The following is a 20,307-nucleotide window of genomic DNA, read 5'->3' as shown; positions in this document are numbered from 1 at the left end:
ATACTTAACTCCAAATCTAGGCTACAGGATTCTCCCAATCACTATACATTACCTTCTCCTGAAACATTATATTGTATTTGACCATTTTCTTGAGTGTATCCTCCACTGGACTCTACACTATATAAGGATAGGGACCATGTCTGGTTTTTTTAGACTTTAATCCTCAACACAATACAGTAAGTGCCTGGCTCCCAGAGTGAGCTCTTGTATGAATAAACAAATTGAATAAATGAATTGGTTAAAAGGGGCATAACTTTGTATTGTTAGAAAAAAATGACAAGTTCACACAACATGTGGCATTAATATGGCCTTGGACTCCACAATCTTGTAGGCTTTTCTAACTAGGTTTTGTTTTGAGGAGATATTGGCAGGCTGATGATGCCGGTTTAAATTCCAACCTGATAAAAAAAAATGGATCCTACACTAATTGCCTTATCTCTTTTAAGGCCTGAAGGTAGACATGAGGCAACATGAAAGGATTAGGCTGTATTTGATGGTCTGTGAGGGATATTATTAATGAGTAAGAATCAAATCTCCAGTATTTTCTTTATACCTGTAGTAGTCCATTATGGATCAAAGAGACTTCACAAAACACAAACAAATGGCTGTATTTTCTGGGAAGATAAAGAAGTCTATAAACATGAGGAAAAGAAAAATCCGAAGCACTAGGTTTAGTGCCTGCAATACATTGTGACAAGTCTGAGACTTAATCAGCTATTCTCCTATAATAAAAGAAACATCAGTGCTGATAAAGACCATAGCAATCACCAATATGCTAATGACGATTATTTTAGGTTAGTGCACAACCACTCAGGGAAGATGAACTACAGGATGTTGCCACAAATTCTTCTTGATCCAAAGAGAAGGGGCTGTTTCCCAGGAGTTGTCCTGGAGCCATTTTCTTAGGAATTCCTGACACGTGGGAACAGGTTATTGCTGAACTTCAACAGTATCTTTAGAAATAAAGCTTCCCTCTAAAATATAATTTCCAGCCTCAGGAGATGGGTTCTGGGCCTCCCAGAGTTTGTCCCTGATCTTGCCTCCTGGTTGTGGTGTAGCTGGAATGACATGGCCAGTGGCTTGTGGGATGCAAGGTTACCCGGCATTCAGTTTCTATACCTTTCCTCCTCCTCATATGCTGCTGTTCTGTGACTGCCCAACTCTTGCTCTGTAATAAGTAGGTTTGCTACTTCTGCTGATGAAGCTGCAAAGGCAATCACCCCCTCTCTGAGACCTAAACCTACCTCCCCACCCATACTTCACCCCACAGGCTGCCTGGCAGAGGCAGGGGACGGGATGCACTGTGTAATAAATTCTATCCACTGCTGAGCTGAGGGATAACAGATGGATAGGTTTCCTCGTGCAATTTCCACTTCACTTGGTTTGGGTATAAAATAGCAGAAGGGTGGTTTGTTCTTGTGCAATTTTCAAACAGATGAAACCAGAGGGAGGGTTTGTTAGGTTGGGAGGAAAGCGAGGGACTTGACTGTCCTTTAGAGAGAGCCAAATGAACAGGATGCCCTGAAAACCCTGTGAAAGATTCAGGCTTGTTTTTTTCTGCTAGCGAGCAGTCAGTTCTTCCATCCAAAGCCGCCTGCTCTTCCCTACCAGGCATGGCAAAGGAAACGATCACGGGGAGGCCAGACAGTCTGTTGTTCATGTTGTTATAGTGTTATGGTGATTGCAGTACAAATTCTCCGGGTGGAAAAAAAGGTATAATGACAGATTGTGTGATTATACCCATACTTATAATTAAGCTGTTACAATACAGACAAGCGCCTGCTCTCTAATGTCACCAACAGAAACCTCTTTGCTTGGAAAGGAAAATGACTCACTGGCAATTAGAAGGAGTTCCCTACAGGACTTCATTTTCAAACCTTGTAACACTCCAGTAGGAAGATGTGTGGCTCACTTGAGTTACAGGGAAAAGCACAGACCTCCAGGAGCGGCCACCTGGTCTCCAGGTACAGGATGTGGTATTGGTTAGAGAAGGAATTATTACCATCGCAAATACCCTCTTTACAATGCACAAAGGGCTTGGTTCCCACAAAGCAGTTTATCATAGTGTTTATATACAACTCTGTGGTGCCAGTTGAATCTGTGATTTCCATTTTAGGACTGGAAAAGGAGAGAGAAAAAGGCAGGGAGAGAGACAGAGAGAGAGTGCACCCAGGAGGCAACAGGGCAAGTTGGTGTCCAGCTGGGACTCCTGGCCACCTGCCAACATGATCACTTCCACTAGCTGTCATTTGTCTGGTGGTAAAGTAGGTGGTGCCTGCCTGACAATCCCTCAAAACCCCAGAAGGGGATGTTTGGGTCTTCCTACTAACTTTGAACCTCTTTAACTTTAAGTGAAATAAGGGGAATCAGAGGAACTCCCCACTCTAAGGGGAATGAAAGGAACTCATGTTTTTTACATTTTTTGTTTTGTTTTGTTTTTTGCCCATTGCTATTTGATTATTAGGTTTCATTCCCTTTTCTCTGGCAGCTATGTGTCCTAACTGACATTGCTACAAAGGAATCCACCACGCCTACCTGCAAATATGTGTTATGGGCTTCTATTCAAGTAACCCATGATGCAATTGATGTAAACATTCTTCAGTGATGAATTCGTTCCTCTGCGGAGCAGGCAGCTCTTGTGATTTACACACAGAGCTCGTGGTGTGGTGTGAATCTGGAGTTTTTCTTGGAGAGGACTTTTATATGAGGAATAAATAATGATGAGAAAATTATTTGGGGCTCATTGCTGGGTTTCTTGAATGTTGTGTGATCTCTCTGCATACTGTTTCCTTATCTGCAAGACGAGGCAATACATATCTACCTCCAAAGAGGCATCTTGAAGACTAATTAGTTAATGATGCTTATAAAGTGTCTTAAAGATGCAAATCACAACACAAGTGGCAAGCATTAATACGATCTGTATTCACATAAAATTCATTTTTATGTGTCTATGTTTGAGGAACTCACCTGGAATTATTTCCATAAACACATAGAATATATGGTTAATAACAAGAATTTCTGATTTTTAAAAAAAGACCATTTGGTTGATTGATGATTGAAAGAAATGACCTACATCAAGTCAGGTCTTTGCTTTTGTCACACCCCTGTGCTTTGGTATTTAGCCAGTAGCTTTGCAGTCATGGACATGCTGCATAGCTTCTGTGCATCTTTGCCTAAATGATGGGCAATATTGCCTTGTCATCCTCCCCATGAAATGTTGGGGGGAAAATGGTGGAAGTAAATTATTCTATGGAGGAGAGAGTTGATGGGGAAAATATTAAAGTGAGAAGGAATTGCATTAGTCCGTTCTTACACTGCTATAAAGACACACCGGGCACTGGGTAATTTACAAAGAAAAGAGTCTTAATTGGCTCATGTGTCTGTGAGCTGTACAGGAGGCATGACTGGGTGGCCTCAAGAAACTTACAATCATGGCTGAAGGGTGAAGGGGAAGCAAGCACATCTTCACATGGCTGCAGGAGAGAGAGAGTGAAGTGGGAGGTGCTATACACTTTCAAACAACCAGATCTTGTGAGAGCTCCATCATGAGACAGCATTTGGGGGATGGTGCTAAACCATTAGAAATCACCCCCATGATCCAATCACCTCCTACCAGGCCCCTCCTCCAACACTGGTAATAACAATTTGGCATGAGATTTAGGTGGAGACACAGAGCCAAATCATATCAGAAACAGTCAGGGTCTTCAGGGTAACAGTTTCCCTAACCTCCTGGAGAGGACATTTAAAATTTTTTCTGGGAGGCCAAGGCAGGCAGATCATGAGGTCAGGAGTTCGAGATCTGCCTGGCCAGCATAGTGAAACCCCATCTCTACTAAAAATGCAAAAAATTAGCCGGGCATGGCGGCATGTGCCTATAGTCCCAGCTACTCGGGAGGCTGAGGTAGGAGAATCACTTGAAGCCAGGAGGCAGAGGCTGCAGTGAGCCGAGATTGTGCCACTGCACTCCAGCCTGGATGACAGAATGAGACTCTGTTTCAAAAAATAAAAAATAAAAATAAATAAAGCTTTTTTTACCCAGTATTCTCTCCTTATTCTTATGGTATTAGTACCTCCTTTTGGGAAACCTCCTCTCCCTCCCTTAGTCTTATTTGTAATGCCTAAATCAGTCAATATCTTCTGTCTCCTTGGCCAAAGGGACTTCCAGGTAATTTAAGTGGCTCCACTCAGAAGAAACTCCAGGTTGAAACTATTAGTAACAGAAAATCATGTAAGGTGGAAGACATAGGTGAGAATTGTGCCATCAGAAGAGGAAGAATTACATAAGAGTGAGGCCAACTTGTAATGAAGGATGTAACAAAAGCACTGAGTCCTGATATAAACTCATTTGAGCCCTGTATTCAGTCATGTCTGGATTTTCAATTGCATGAGTCAATACTTTCTCTTCTTAGAAACAAAATTTAAACTAGTATTCAGTTTAGATTTTGGTTGTTGGCAACTGAATGAGTCTTAACTATTATAATTTTTTCAACAAACTTTTACTTGGAAGTTTACTTCCAAATTAAAAGTGGCTGAAGCTGTTTGATCCATTGAGCTGACTCTCCCCACTGCCTCTCTTCCCTGTGAAATCCTGATCCCAGGAATCATCCATTTAGGGAACAAGTCCTTACTGCTCCCCCACTATGTGCAAGTGGCTGGGAGAGAATATGTGGTCCCCATTTTCAAAATGCTATGGTCTAATTTGGAGTGTGTGACATGTATTTCAGGCATAATAATGTGTTTTAGGAGGGATCTTGATAATTTAGGATTTTCAGAAGTGAGAATGATTACAAATATTTCCAGGGAAAGATACGGAGAGCAATTAAATCTGAACATAGACGTATTATACCTTGATAGAATAGTAGAGCCCCAGATCAACTAAGAACCTCTCAGCTAGGAGGTGAAGTGTGGGTAAGGGAGGGATAGGAGACTGTCAGACAGGGAATAGTAGGACAGTGGATAGAACATAAGTTCTGAAAGCTGACAGGGGGAAATGTAGTTGGAAAAATTAACATAGTTGTGATTGTGAAGGGCCTTTGTTTTCAGGCCTGGGAGTTAGATTTCATCCCTGAAAGACAGTGTGGATCTATGTAATCTTATTATCAGGAAAAAAAGATGGTTATAGCTGTGAATGGTTCGAAAGGGAAGAGAGATGATAGAGACTAAGCTCTCTTTGGAGACTATTGTAATGGTCTAGGCAGGAGATAACAAGAGTTCCAACTGCTTAGCAAGAATGATTGATAGAGATTAAAGAAGGTACTGGGATGAATGGAAAAGACATCGTGAGAGTAGAGAGCACCATTTTTAGCAGCTGATTGGATTTGGGGAAAAGGGAAGTTCTTGGTTTTTAATCTAGATGATGGGAAGATATCATGCCATGAACAGTATTAGGAAATACAGGAAGAAGAGCAGTCTATGGGTAAGGTAGCTTTGTCTCTTTAATTCTTTCGGAATTCCCTTCTCTGTATGATGCAGGTTAGTGTTGGCTGCAGGACACATGTTGTGTGAGCTCTGGAAGTGGAAGTGAGGCAGGACCATATATTTGATGTTCTGAAGCTGGGTGCAGGGGGCCAAGACTGTGGCAGCTCATGTGCATCATCAGTGATCTGCCAACTTACCTTGTTGGCATGGGGTCTTACCTGAGCACACGCCTCCCTCTTCTCCTGTCAAGTCTCCACCTGCAGCTTCTTCAAGTGCTGGGTCAAGTACAAAGCAGCTCTGTGAAGAAGGGTAGCAACTTCTGTTGGAAATAACCCCTAGCAGCCATTGGAGGCTGTGAGAGACAGATGTGGCAGATGTGGGTTCTAGTTCATTCTCACAGCAACCCTTTTCCTTAACTGCACCCAGCTTTCCCTTCTAACTACCCATCTGGCTGACCCCTAGTGACTTCAGACCAACACAGGTGCAGAAACAACAATGTTGCAGAGACTCCCACTAGCTCCTGTGACTGTGGAAGGTCTCATCCCTGTGTTACACCCTTTATTCCACGTGCACTCATGATGGTCCTGCTTCTCTGATTGAACTCTGGCTGATTCCTTGGGGTCAGGACATATGAATTCATTCTCTTCTACATCATTGGAACTTGAGATGTTGGTGGCACATTCGGGTGGAAATGTGTATCACAGGCATTTGGAATGATGGGTATGGCTTTTGAGAGGGTGGTCAAGACTAGAGAGAGAAACCAGATAGCCTTCTACACAGAGATGACAATCAAAACTGAAATCATGGATGAAGCCACAGAGGCAGAGTATAGACGGAGAAAAGGATGAGGCCAAGGACGGGACTCTGGACAGTGCCAATGCTACCAGGCATAAGGAGGAAAAAGAGACACAGAAGTTAACTCTGGATGAAGTTAACAGAGAGGCAAACGAGGACCAAGGAGAGCATATTTATAAAGCCCAGATGAATAGAGACTCCGGAAATGTGACTGTGCAAAATTATAGCATGAGAAACAGGCACTTTTTTTTTTCTATTCTTGAACTTAGTATTACAGAGTAAACCTTGGGTATCAGTTAGTTCAGCTGTCTCATTTTGCAGGTGAAAGAAGAGAGACTCATGAGTGTTTTCTTGAGTTTGGTTCAGAGCAAGTTTGAGGCAGAAATAAAATCCAGTTCAGCCTTATGTGGGAACTAGCTTGCTGCTACACTATTCTTGTTTATGATGCTGCTAGAATCAATGAGACAATATTGAAAAATATTAAGTCCCCGGAAGGAAAGATTTAATGATGAGGCTGACATAAATTTCAATATTACCTTGTCTCTGAGGTGCACAAAGCATTTTGCATAGATGATTCTTTCTCAAAAGAGTCATTCACCACGAGAAGGTGGCAAAGATTTTTATTATTCTATTACAAACAGAGAAACTGAGTCATGCTGCGGTTCCTTGCTTTTGTGCAATAACTACAATGCCTTTTGAAGACAGATGTGCCTTAAATGCTGTTGACAATGAGCTTATGTGAATATCATGTAAGTTTCTATGTTTGACAGTTATTTTTGAAAGAACAACCTCCCCACTTCACCTCTTTACAATTATAGCAAGAACTGGGTGGCTTGTGAACCCTGTTTCCTTGCCTTATGCTTACAATTTATGGGCAATCTTTATATTTTGATATAAGGATTCACACTGGGAACCTAGTAGGTACACAAGAAATGTTCTCAACCCAAGTATTATCAGGGGTATTCCTTCACTTTTGTCATCTTCAGAAATGGTGAACAGTAGTGAACGCTACATGCTTTTCGTGACTAGCTTCAACAGACCCCCATGCAAATGCACTGGAATGTTGGCAGAGCAGGAACTGATCCAATTGAGCTTTGGTTCCTTGATAGTGATCTGAATATTTGCTTAAGATTGGCAACTCCATCCATGGCCATGCATCAGGGTGAAATGAACAAAGTATGAGAGTTGGAGACACAAAGGGGGAGCAGAGGGCTTCCTGGCACCAGACTGGCAAGGAAAATTGACTGAGGGTTATCATGTGCCCAAGGGCCACATCTACATCTCCCAAGTGGCTTTTATATCAATCTATCTGTATAGGAGGGTCTTAGTCAGTTCAGGCTGCTATAACAAAGCACCATAGGCTCAATGGCACATAAACAACAGAAATTTATTTCTCACAGTTCTGGAGGCTGGAAGGCTGAGAGGAGGGTGTTAGCATAGCTAGGTTCTGGAGAGGGCTCTCTTCTGGATTACAGACTGTCAACTTCTTATTGTGTCCTTACATGGTGGAAAAAACAAGGCACTAATCCCATTCATGAGGGCTCCACCCTCATGACCTAATCACCCCCCTCAAAGGTCTCCCCTCCTAATACCATCACCTTAGGGGTAAGAATTTCAACATATGAATTTTTGGGAATACACAAACATTCAGTTCATAACAAGGACTCCAAAAAGAAATAATATGTTTTAAATTCCTACTTTGTGCCAGGTACTTTGTGCCTGGCTATACTGACCAGGTACCATGGACAAGATACTTAGGGTTTCCTTCCTAGTTTCTCTATGTAGATCCATTATCTAATTCTCTAACTATGTAGCCAACTTACAAAAGACAGAAGGCAGTTTACAAAGACGCAAAAAGTTTAGTAAGAAACCCATACCGAGGATCAGTCAGGAGGTGGAGGCGTGGATACAAAGGCGTTACTGTCATAAGGAGGGTTCCCTCCCAGCCAGCACAAACTGGAAGCTTATGGACAAAGGCAGGCCACCCCTTCGCGGCTGTATCGATTTCCCTTCTGGCTCGCAGGCAGTTTACTGCTGTTACATGTCCACACAGCACAGCCCCAGGCCAAGAGGAACCGCTGTTCCCGCAGTGCGTTGCAGGGAGGGGGAGGCCCGTGATCACGCCTGCCTGGTGCTGTCCCTTCCTCTCTCTCCCATCCTTTGTGTCTGCAGTTCAGACTGCTTTTTGTCATTCTTGCCAGTGGAGTTTTCAAAAGCAAAAATCCTGCTTCCTTCAGCCACTCGGAGAGTATACAGTATATTTGATGTCTCAGACATCAAACAAATGCTTGTGCTCACAGAGCAGAAATAATCCCAGACAAAAGAAGACTATGGCCATGGGGAGAATGCCAAAGAGACAGGGTCGGGAAATTACCAGGCAAGTGGAAGAACAGGCCGTTTCACAAACGCAATACACCTGTGAGAAGTAGGAACGTAGGAAGCCTGAGATGTGGGGAATCTGCTGGGACCACTCTGACCCCAGCCACCCCCAACAGTGCCCACGCCAGGGAGTTCTCCCTCTACTCATGAATCGGAGGCTGCACCTCCTTCTCCTTGCAAGTAGAGTCTGGAACAGTCTCACAAACGTTCCTAAACGTGGGCACAGACGTTCAGTTGTGAACACACGTATGTGCACCCCCGAGGAAGGAACTGATCCCAGTCTAGCATTCTCATAGAAAAGCCAGGCTGCTCGGTGTCCAGGGAAGCAGAACCCAGTTCTCGGTTCCTTTCTCTCCCGTGGCTGCAGGGCTCTCGGAAGGGGACTGGAGTTGACAGAAATCCGTGGGATTTCCTCTTCAGCACCTGGCTCCTGGCCCCACTCCCACCCGCTCTGCCTGTCTTTTCCCCTGCGTGGCAGCCTGATCCGTGAGGCCCTAAGAGTGAAGGGGTGAATGAATCGGAGGAGGAGGGAGGAAAGGCGAGAGCAGGGGAAAACACAAATCAAAGGGGTTTATCTCCCAAAGGGCTGGTGGGACTGAGCCATGCTCACAATAGCGATTCAAGTTCACCTTGTGTGAAGGTAAAGAGGTGTTTTAATGGCTCTGTAGAAAGTGGGGAGGAGACAGAAAGAGGGATAGAAAATCAAAAGAGAGAGAGAAAGAAAGAGAGAGAGAGGTGCAAATCCAAATGTCGATGTGTAGACATAGTGAGGAGAGCCTGCTGGCTGACAGGGTGATTTATTGGATTCTTCCAGTTAATCACTGCCGGCCTGTGGCCAAACGGATCTCCAGCAAAGCTGAAAGGCAGCCGAGGGAAACAGGCTTATAAGCATAAAGCCGCATAATGGTGTTCAATGAAGTGTGAGACTTTTAGTTCAGTCTCGCTGAGCCGGCCGCACCGCCGGAATGTCAAAGAGGGATTGTGGGTGGAAAAATTATGGATTTAAACTGCTAGCTGTAAATGAGGTCAATATGTCTGGTTCATAAACAGTCCGAGCCTATTCCAAGAATGCAGTGAGGGGGAAAATTAGCGTGAAGCCAACACTGTAGACAAACCTCATTGAGATATAATTGCAGCTATAAATACAAGCGAAAAGCTTACCGAGTGCAATAAAATACAGACACGCTTTTTTATTCCCCTTCTTCTTCCTTCTTTGAATCTATGCATTTGTTAAGGGTTGTGCATCCCTAATGCTCCCTTCATCTCTCCCTCCCTCTCCTAGTGACACCCAGTGTTGCAATTAATTGAGTGTTCTTGATCTCTCATTCCATTTTATTCAGGAGAGATGGGAAAAAATCAAAAGAGCACATCTAAAGCATTTTCTTCCCTTTTGCTTTTCGATTTGAATCAGGTTGAAATGTGTGAAAAAAAAAACAGCGCTTATTTTTTATGAGGGGGAAAAATCCAAGTATAAAGTCTTTTTAAACTAATACATCTGTTAGATTATTTGAATCTCAATTTAATGAAGGGACATGAACGGCACCCACAGGATTCTATGGTTTGGATTCTTTGGAGGGCTACCTTGTCTTGGCTCATAAAACATTGACTCAATTGTAATATGTTCTTTTTTTCTTTTTCTTCTTTTTCTCCTGCCTTCCCCCCCCCCTTTTTTTTTTTAACTCGAAAGACTCTCATTATTGTGTTTTGTACTCAAGCTCAAAGGATAGAGGACAGACATTAGCAAACTTGCTTTGCCCAGTTTAAAAGCCGATACAGTAATAAATTGAAGTCTAATAGCTCTGGTCAGGCTGCCTTTCCCCCTAAACCAATTGATTTAAATGGCAGTAATTTGGCCAGCGAGGCTAGTCCTGTTTAAATTAAACCCATTAATATAATAGCACAAGTCCTGAATGAAATCCATCTGCAGGAAAGGCTCCACCGGTCAGTAGTTTCATAACTGTCCGGGGATGTCCTAAAACGCCCACAATCGTGTGAACAGGAATTACAGATTACAGGCAAGACCCTAAAAGGCTCCTGATGAGAGAGAGAGAAAAAGAGAGAGAGAGAGAGAAGGATACGAAGACAATTGTGTGAGCACACACACTCAAAGCAAGTGGGAAACCGACCTGAAGATTTCAAGGGAAATGACCTTGGTTATTAGTAACAGTGAAAGGTTAATTGTATTAATAACAACAAGCAGCGGTGCTGCAGGAAAAGCCCTCAGCATCTTCCTTTCCTTCGCCCGCCTCAGTAACGAGACATTTTTCCTCTTTAACTGTTCTGCCTAGACCTCATGGCCCAAAAGGACAAAAACAATTTCTTCAAAGCGGGAATTTGATCTTTGCAGCTGAAGGTATATGTGTGCCTGTATTTCAGCGCTGGCTCTCGAGACAGTGTCTCTGCTGTGTCTACGCTTGGTTCAGAGTGGATGCCCTTTGCTAGTTTACATTAAGGTGACCAAGCAAGTGGGATTTGGATTTGAGAATCAGGAATGCAGCTGCCGGTTTTATCACTAAGTCTAAGTCAGTGTTTAAACCTGAGCAAATTGTCTGCCATCTGTTCCAAGGGAAGAGATGCTTCCTAAACAGACCAGAAAGAGCTTGAACTAAGGAACTGTGGAATTGTAGGGACTTCAGCATTTATGTGGATTTGAAGGGTGACAGTAAAATAATGCCACACATGTTCACAGGTGGCTGATGGAAGGAGCTTAATTACTTTAAGGCCACGCTCTGAATCCGGCTCTTACAAAGCCAGTAGGAGGCGGCACGGGTCTAAGAGTGAGATTAGGGTTAGGGAGCCGGGTTTCTGGGTTCCAGCCCATTTCTGTCATTTGTCAGCTGTGCCGTCATGGAGAAGCACCTTCATTTGAGTTTGCTTCCTCATTAAAAAGAAAAAAAAAGGGAAGAATACTTGTTCCGCATTCCTCACGTATTGTTGTTGGAATTAACTGAAAAGGTGCATGAGAAAGTCCTTGGCAATCTATAAAGCGTTAAACATATTTAAGACAGTAGTAGTAGTCACTGTACCATTATTATCAGGCTTACTAACAAGGCAATAGCTAATAACTATTATATAAGTTATTATATAACTTTATTTTATATGTGTATATATATATAGACACAAAATTATAACAGAAAATTATATAGATTTATCCACTCTATCAGGTGCTTACCATGTTTTGGATATTGTGATAGGTTCTTGCACATGAAATGCTCTTTTATTTACTTTTATAGAACCCTGAGAGGTAAATATTATTATTATCCTCTATTTTATAGGTAAGGAAATATAAACTTTCTTTTATATTCAGTTTTAATATTCTTTGAGGATACATAATGATTTCCTTCCTCAGAATTGCTACCATATTTCTTTACCCAATTATTTGCACTTTAGATTGGATGATCTAAGCAGTGAATGCACATTAAAATCACAAATACATTTTTTTTGTTTGTTTTTAATACTGACGTTTAGGACCTACCCCAGAGTTCCTAAATTTGGTAGTTCTATATTACACTCAGGATGAGAAATACTAGATTAGTCTATCTGGAGAGGAAGAATTTGAACGAGTATCCCACTACTCTTTACAAACATTGTGTCTTATTCTGCATGATTAAAACACACACACACACACACACACACACATACATACACTGTTTACAAACAAGGAAATTTCAAGGTTTTTTGTGACTGCTTCCATAATTTTCTCCTGAAATAGTGAAACAACAGCATAACCATAAACCTTCCTTCCTTCCTGGTGAGAAGATAATATTGGTTGTCCTTTTAATCTTGATAAGATGAGGCTGTCTTTACAAAGCATAATAACCCACTCTCTGAGTGACAGTCCCTTTTGCAGCTACCACACTCCGGTGATGCTGCACAGCTGGTGATGGGGGGATGCACTCAACAGGTGAGAGGTCAGGAGCGAGAGCAGGGGGCTCACCCATTTCCACATCAAGGTGCTATTTAGGGAAATTCATTTGCTGCCTCTTCTTTAATGGAGTTTTGAGACATATCGTACCCAAGTGGGTTGATCTCAACACAATATACACAGGTAATTAAATACATGAAGTAGGAGGTTAATACATTGTTTTCTATGTATATGATAGTTGCTGAGTCCTACTGTAATCTGTATATAACCAAGTATAGCTAATAACAACTATCTCATGAACTGAACAACAAAACTGGACCTGAGAAAAGGAAAATAAGAATGAGAGAATTTAGAATCTTTTTAAAAAATTTAACTTTTTTCTTATACATAACAGATGTACATATTTTGGGGGTGCATGTGATAATTTAATATAATCACATAATTTGTAAAGATCAAATCAGTATAATTGAGATATCCATCACCTTAAATATTTGTCTTTTCCTTACTCTAAAATCATGCAAATTATTCTCTTCCAGCTATTGTGAAATATGCAACAGATTTCTGTAAACCATTGTCACCCCAACTGATGTAACACTTGGTCTTATTTCTTCTATCAAACTTTATATTTGCACCCATTAATCAGCCTCTCTTTATCTCTCCCTCTCCTTTTCCCAGCCTCTGGTAACTACTAATCTACTCTTTACCTTCCTGAGATCCACTTCCTTAGCTCCCATGTATGAGGAGAACATATGATATTTATCTTCCTGTTCTCGGCTTATTTCACTTAACATAATGACCTCCAGAATCTTTTTGAGGTTTGAAGTACATTTTAGGATATAAGAAATGATTTTAGACTTGCAAGAGGACAATGGACTACCAGGAGCCATGCAATTAATTAAGGCTCAATTTCATTTGTAGCCCAGCACCACCTATCTCTTCATGTCTTCAGAGATGAAGCCTTGAAAGCTCATTTCCTTCTCTCTGACTGTGACTTTCTCCCATACAAACCTATGGGGGCCAGGAAAAAGAGACTGTTCTCAAGAAACATTGTACCACTAAGTGGTCACTTTCTTTGAGTCTCCAATTGGTGAACTGGTATTTCACTAGTATTCATGAGTGATATGGTTACTCTGTATTCCCACCCAAATCTCATCTTGAATTTCCACATGTTGTGGGAGGGACCTAGTGAGAGGTAACTGAATCATGGGGGCAGGTATTTCCCTTGCTGTTCTCATGAGAGTAAATAAATCTCATGAGATCTGATGGTTCTACAAGTGGGAGTTTCCCTGAACAAGCCCTTTCTTTGCCTGCTGCCATCCATGTAAGATGTCACTTGCTCCTCCTTGCCTTCCACCATGATTGTGGGGCCTCCCCAGCCATGTGGAACTGTAAGTCCATTAAACCCTTTTTCCTGTATAAATTACCCAGTCTTGGGTATGTCTTTATCAGCATGGTGAAAATGGGCTAATACTCTGAGAACAAAGAGAGGAATGCAATCTCCAGAAGCTTATGAATGTAACTACATTGCTTGTTGAACTGCCCAGAATCAATGTATGGCCAGATGAGACAAAGGAGAATGACAGCAAAAATAAATAAATAACAAAAATACCACAAGACACAGACACCCCCCCCAAAAAACCCCTCATTATTATTATTATTATTTTGCCTTCTTATCTCTGTTCCTAAATGTATGGCACAGGCACTCCATGCACTGTTTCCAGTATGTGCGTGTGAATCTCAGAGTCTCAGAACATTTGAATGAGAAGGGATCTGGTCTAGGTCCTTCATTTCTCATGTATGGAGAGTGCAGCTGGTAGGGGGTAAACCAATGAGGATGTGGGGGAACTGGGGGAACAGAGGCCTCATAACTGTCAGACAAGGACTCTGCCAGTCCTCATTTCTAGCACCCAGTACATCTTAGCATTGATAGATCACTGATTCTCCTCTGAGAACATCCACATTAGACCAATTCTGGATTGTAATAAACACAGTTCCTGTCTTACCTGGTTACTGTTATGCATCTCAAATATTATTATGCTAGGATTGATCCCTCTCTGAGAAATATCAGTTAAGGAACACCAGACATGTAAATGGTTGACTTCTCAATTTATAGTGCACTCCATAAAGATTCTGGGAGGTAGGCAGAATGCATATTTTAATGCATATTCCACTAGTAATGAAACAGGAGATGAGTGACTTGCCCACAATACAGAGCTGAAGCACATCATAGGGGAAGCATGTTTATTATTAAACAAATATACTGAGTGCCTACTATTTCCCATGCTGTCTTCCCAGCTCTGGGATATCTGCTTTCGTGGAACTCACATTTTTGTTAGGGGAAGACTGGAGATGGAGAATGGTGAAAGATGCTAGTTCATATTAGGTGGTCAGGGATGTCCTTTCCAATAAGGTGCCATTTGAATGAACCTCAATGAAGTGAATGAGGTAGCCTAGGAATAGCATTTTAGGAGGAAGAATCAGCAAATGAAAAAAAAAAAAATCCTTGAGACATGGTTGTGCTTCTCTGTTGAAGGATTTCAAATCAAGTTTCTTAATCAAAGTCCTATATTCTTTCAACTATTCAGTATAGTCAATACAGACGTTGTATATCCTAGCACATGGCATCTCTTCATCCTTGGAATCTGTGCACCTAATCTCAGGTATATAAGCAGATCTTCTAAGACAAGAGACAGATGGAGCATATATTCCTGTCTCTCCCTTAAAGATTTCCTGAGAAGGAGAAAGGATGGCGGAAACTAATTCAATATCCTGGAATGGTCATAGCTCAGTGGGGAAAGGGGCCATTTTGCTCCCTTCTTTCTTCTGTCTCTGAAGCTGGTTACATGCAGCTCATTATGAAGCCAGAATATTTTGCTTCTTTTTATGAGCTTTTCTCATGGGTAGATTGGTTTACTATGGAGCCAGTATGGGGGTACAAAAGCCATAGAAAGCTTTAGTTCACAGCCAAGACTTGGTCACTGCCAAGATCTGGGCTGTACCATTGAAGTGTCATGGAAATGTCATCTAAATGGCAGTGGAAATTTAGAAAGTTTCACAATGGCTTTGGGTCAGTTCCCACTGCCCACGAACCACCATCTCCATGAAGGAAGCCTCCTTATTCTGGGAACCTGTGCCCTACTCTATTTTTTCCTCTCCCTGTCCTCAATCACCATTTAAGCCAAAATGCTAAACCAAAAAACTTGGGAAGGATGAGCATGTGGGAGGACAAAAATAGCAAAAATGTAGTTGGATTATAGATCAACTTTTCCTTTCCAATGAACAGAAGTATGGAGATATCCTTATGCCCCCTAGTGAGACTTAATTTAAATGTTTATTGTGTCCCCCCTTAAACATCTAACATCAGGGTCAGAATCAATATTTGTAAATATTTGCTTGGAAAATCATGCTTACCAACAGTGATGAGACCACATACGCCTACCAATAAGTGATAGCTTAAGACCTTGTGCTCCCTGTGCTACTGCATGGGAGTCTTTTTTTTTTTTTTTTTTTTTTTTAAATAATGGTGAGAACACTTGCCATTTTAAATTACGGTAAGAACACTTGCCATAACATGAGATCTACCCTCTTAACATATTTTTAAATGCACAGTACTGAATTGTTATCCATGGACACAATGTTGTACGTCAGATCTCTAGAACTTTTCATTGTGCATACACTTTGATTAGCCACTCTACATTTCCCTCCACCCCAATTCCTTGCAATTATCTTTCTGTTCCTTGTTTCTGTGATGCTGTGGTCTGAATATGTTTCCCCAAATTCATGTGCTGGAAACTTAATTCCCACTGCAACAGTATTGGGAGATGGGATCTTCCGGGAGGTGTTTAGGTAATTCTTAAGGGCAGAGCCCTCAGGAATGGATTAATGCCTTCATAAAAGAGCTTGACAGCGAGAGTTTGTCTGTTTTTGCCTTTCTTCCTTTTGCCATGTGAAGACATACATTTCCCTCTCCAGAGGACACAGTGTTCAAGGTGCCATCCTGGGGAAGCAGAGAGCAGCCCTCACCAGACGCCTGCATCTTAATCATGGACTTCCAGCCTCTAGACCTTTGAGAAGTAAATATCTATTCTTTATAAATTACCATGTGTGTGGTATTCTGTTGTAGAAGTCCACAAAGACTAAGACGTATGAGTTTGACTGTTTTAGATGCCTTATGTAAATGAAATTATGCGGTATTTGTCCTTCTGTGGATGGCTTATTTCACTTTGACTAACGTCCTCCAGCTTCAACCATGTTGTGGCATATTGCAGGGTTTCTTTTCTTTTTGAGATTGAATGACAGTCCATTGCACATATATACCACATCTTCTTTATCCATTCATCAGATGAACATTTAGGCTGTTTCCATATCTTGGGTATTGTAAATAGCACTGCAATTAACATAGGAGTGCTAATATCTGTTCAAGATTGATTGCAAATCTTTTGGATAAATACCCAGAAGTGGGATTGCTGGATCACACAGTAGTTCTATTTTTAATTTTTTGAAAAACTCTGCAAGTTTTGTCTTGGAGAACACACAAATGCCTTGTCCCATCACCCAGGTACTTTCTTCCTTGGCTGTCAGAAGCTTGTAAAATTGTTGGTTACACAGTATCCAGTTTTCAAAAATTCATTTATTAAAACGAATCACCCCATAAAGATGAACTATAACTTGCTTCACAGGCTTTTTACTGTTTTAAACTCTGTATCGCTCTTCTCTTAGCCTTCCTGATACAGGAGGAAAATGATCAGGAAAGAGCATTCTTTGATACACAAACTTCTGTGGTAGCCTATTCTTATACTCCAAAACTTCAGCCCTTTAAGCCGATAGAAGCCCCCAGTGCACACAGCCAGGAGCTTCATCTTGTCCCTTCCCTGCATTCCCTGCAATTCCTCCATATACATGTGTTTGATTCCCCCTCACGGACAGGGCGGCTCCATCACACGCTTCAGTTCATGGTGTACCCTCATGACTTGTGCCTGAAGTCTTGGATTTTTTTCTTTTTTCTTTTTTTTTTGTTTTTCTTTCTTTTAGTGAGATGGAGTCTCACTCTGTCGCCCAGGCTGGAGTGCAGTGGCGCAATCTTGGCTCACTGCAACCTCCGCCTCCCGGGTTCAAGCAATTCTCTGCCTCAGCCTCCCAAGTAGCAGAGATTACAGGCGACTGCCACCACGGCAGGCTAATTTTTTTTTTTTTTAATAGTAGAGATGGAGTTTCACCATCTTGGCGAGGCCGATCTTGAACTCCTGACCTTGTGATCCACTCATCTCCGCCTCCCAAAGTGCTGGGATTACAGATGTAAGCCACCGCACCTGGCCGGATTTTTTTCTTTTCTCTCTTCTTACCCATAGTCCACACCCTTTCCGTTCCCCTCCTCATTAGGCAATGATTCTCATCAGTTTAACACATGTCATTTATTTTGTGAATGTTTTTTAAAGAAATATATTGTTTTCTGCACACATTTTAAATTTATCTAAATAATATTGTCTGGTATGTCACAATCTATTTCCTTTTTTAACTCAGTGTCACATTTAAAAAATTAATAGACTATATTTTAGAGGAGTTTCAGGTTTATAGAAAAATTGAGTGGAAAATACAAATAATTCCCATATATCTCCTCTCCAACTCCCCTTTCACATGCTTACAGGACTCCCTTTTATTAACAACCTGTAATAGTGTAGTGCATTTTCATTAATATACTGATAAGTCAATATTGATCCATTATTATTAATTAAAATCCATAGGTTACCTTGGGGTTCATCCTCTGGGTTGTACATTCTGAGGTTTTTAAAAAATGTGTCATGACATCTATCCACTATTACAATATCATGAAAAATAGTTTCACTGCTCTAAAAATCTTCTCTGTTCCATTTATTCATTCCTCTCCTCCCTGTAAACTCCTGGCCTCCCTGAAACTTTTTACTGTCTTCGTAGTTTTGTCTTTTTCAGAATATAATATAGTTGGAATCATGCAGCATGTAGCCTTTTCATATTGGCTTCTTTCACCTAACAATATTCGTTTAAGGTTCACCCATGTCTTTTGGTAGCTTGAGAGCTTATATCTTTCCCAGCTTTATTAAACTGAAAAATAAGATTGTATATATTTAAGGTATACAATGTGATATTTTGGTATGTGCATATATAGTCAAAAGGTTACCCAAGCTAATTAACATATCTGTCACCTAGCATACCATGTTCTTGTGGTGAAAACATTTAAGATCTACTCTCTTGGCAATTTTCAAATATACAGTACATTATTATTAACAATAGTCACCATGCAGTACATGAGATCCCAAGAACATGTTCATCCTGTCTGACTGGAACTTTGTACCCTTTGACCAACATGTCCTTTTTTCCTTCACCCTTCAGCCCCTGGCAACCACCATTCCACTCTCTGCTTCTATGAGTTTAACCTTTTTAGCTTCTACATGTAAGTGAGGTCATATAGTAGCAGTCTGTCTTTGTCTGGCTTACTTAATATAATATAATATATGAAAAAAATATATATGTATATAATCACATTTTCTTTATTCATTCATTCATTGATGGATACCTAGATTTTTCTCTATATCTTAGCTATTGTGAATAATGCTGCCACAAACAGGGGTGTAGATATCTGTTTGATCTACTGATTCCATTTCCTCTGGATATGTATCCAGAAATGATGTTGCTGGATCACATGGTAGTTCTGTTTTTAAGTTTTCTAGGGAATCTTCATACCATTTTCTGTAATGACTTTTCTAATTTACATTCCTACCAACAGTGTACAAGGGCTTCCTTTTCTTCACACCCTTGTCAACACTTGTGATCTGTTGTCTTTTTGATAATAGCCATCCTATCAGGTGAGAGGTCATATCTTATTGTGGTTTTAGTTTACATTTCACTGATGATTAGTGATGTTGAGCATCTTTCATATAGCTGTTAAACATTTGTACGTCTTTTGAGAAATGTCTATTCAAGTCATGTACCCATTTTTTAATTGGGTTGTTTTTTTCCTTCATATTTAGTTGCTTGTGTTCCACACATATTTTCGAAATTAACCCCTTATCACTTGTACGGTTTGCAAATATTTTCTACTAATAGCTTTCCTTTTCATTTTGTTGATGATTTCCTTTGATGGGCAGATGGGCAGAAGCTTTTTAATTTGCTACGATCCTGCTTGTCTATTTTTGCTTTTGTTGCCTGTCCTTTTGAGGTCATATCCAAAAAACCATTGCCAAGACCAATGCCAAGAAGTTGTTCCCCTATGTTTTATACTAAAAGTTTTATTGTTTTAGGTCTTACATTTAATTAATTAGTCCGTTTTGGGTTAATTTTTTGTATGGTGTAAGATAAGGGTACAGTTTTATTCTACTGTATGTGCATATCCAATTTTCCCAACACCATTTATTGGAGAAACTATCCTTTCCCTATTGTGTAATTTTGGCACTCTTGTCAAAGTTTAATTGACAGTTTGCTTTTTTTTTTTTTTTTCTGACAATGAGAATTCTAAGTGATTACCTGGGGGCACAGATGTGATATTGTGGCATCAAAGAGTCTTTGTGTAAAAGAATCTTTGAGTTGTTTTTTTCTACTTCCAGAGAATAGAGGCTGACTCAGTGTAATTGGGATCTGTATGTCAATGTCTTCTTTGGAACTCATGCTGTTCTTAAGGTCTGCTATCTGTGTGTACCTGAGATGGTTATACCATCTCATTCTCATAGATAAATGAATACTGTATGCTAAATACTTGTTGACATTTCCATAGCAAGAGTGATAGTTCCAATTATTGAGTTCTAAAAAAAGGGATTTAGGCAGGGGCACGACGGATTTCTGTATATATTTATTGCAAGTACAGTGACATGCATCTGAAA

This window comes from Macaca mulatta, chromosome 15, assembly GCF_049350105.2.
Source record: "Macaca mulatta isolate MMU2019108-1 chromosome 15, T2T-MMU8v2.0, whole genome shotgun sequence".
NCBI lineage: Eukaryota > Metazoa > Chordata > Mammalia > Primates > Cercopithecidae > Macaca > Macaca mulatta.
The sequence above is the reverse complement of the archived record's forward strand: the minus strand, read 5'-3'. Positions refer to the sequence as shown.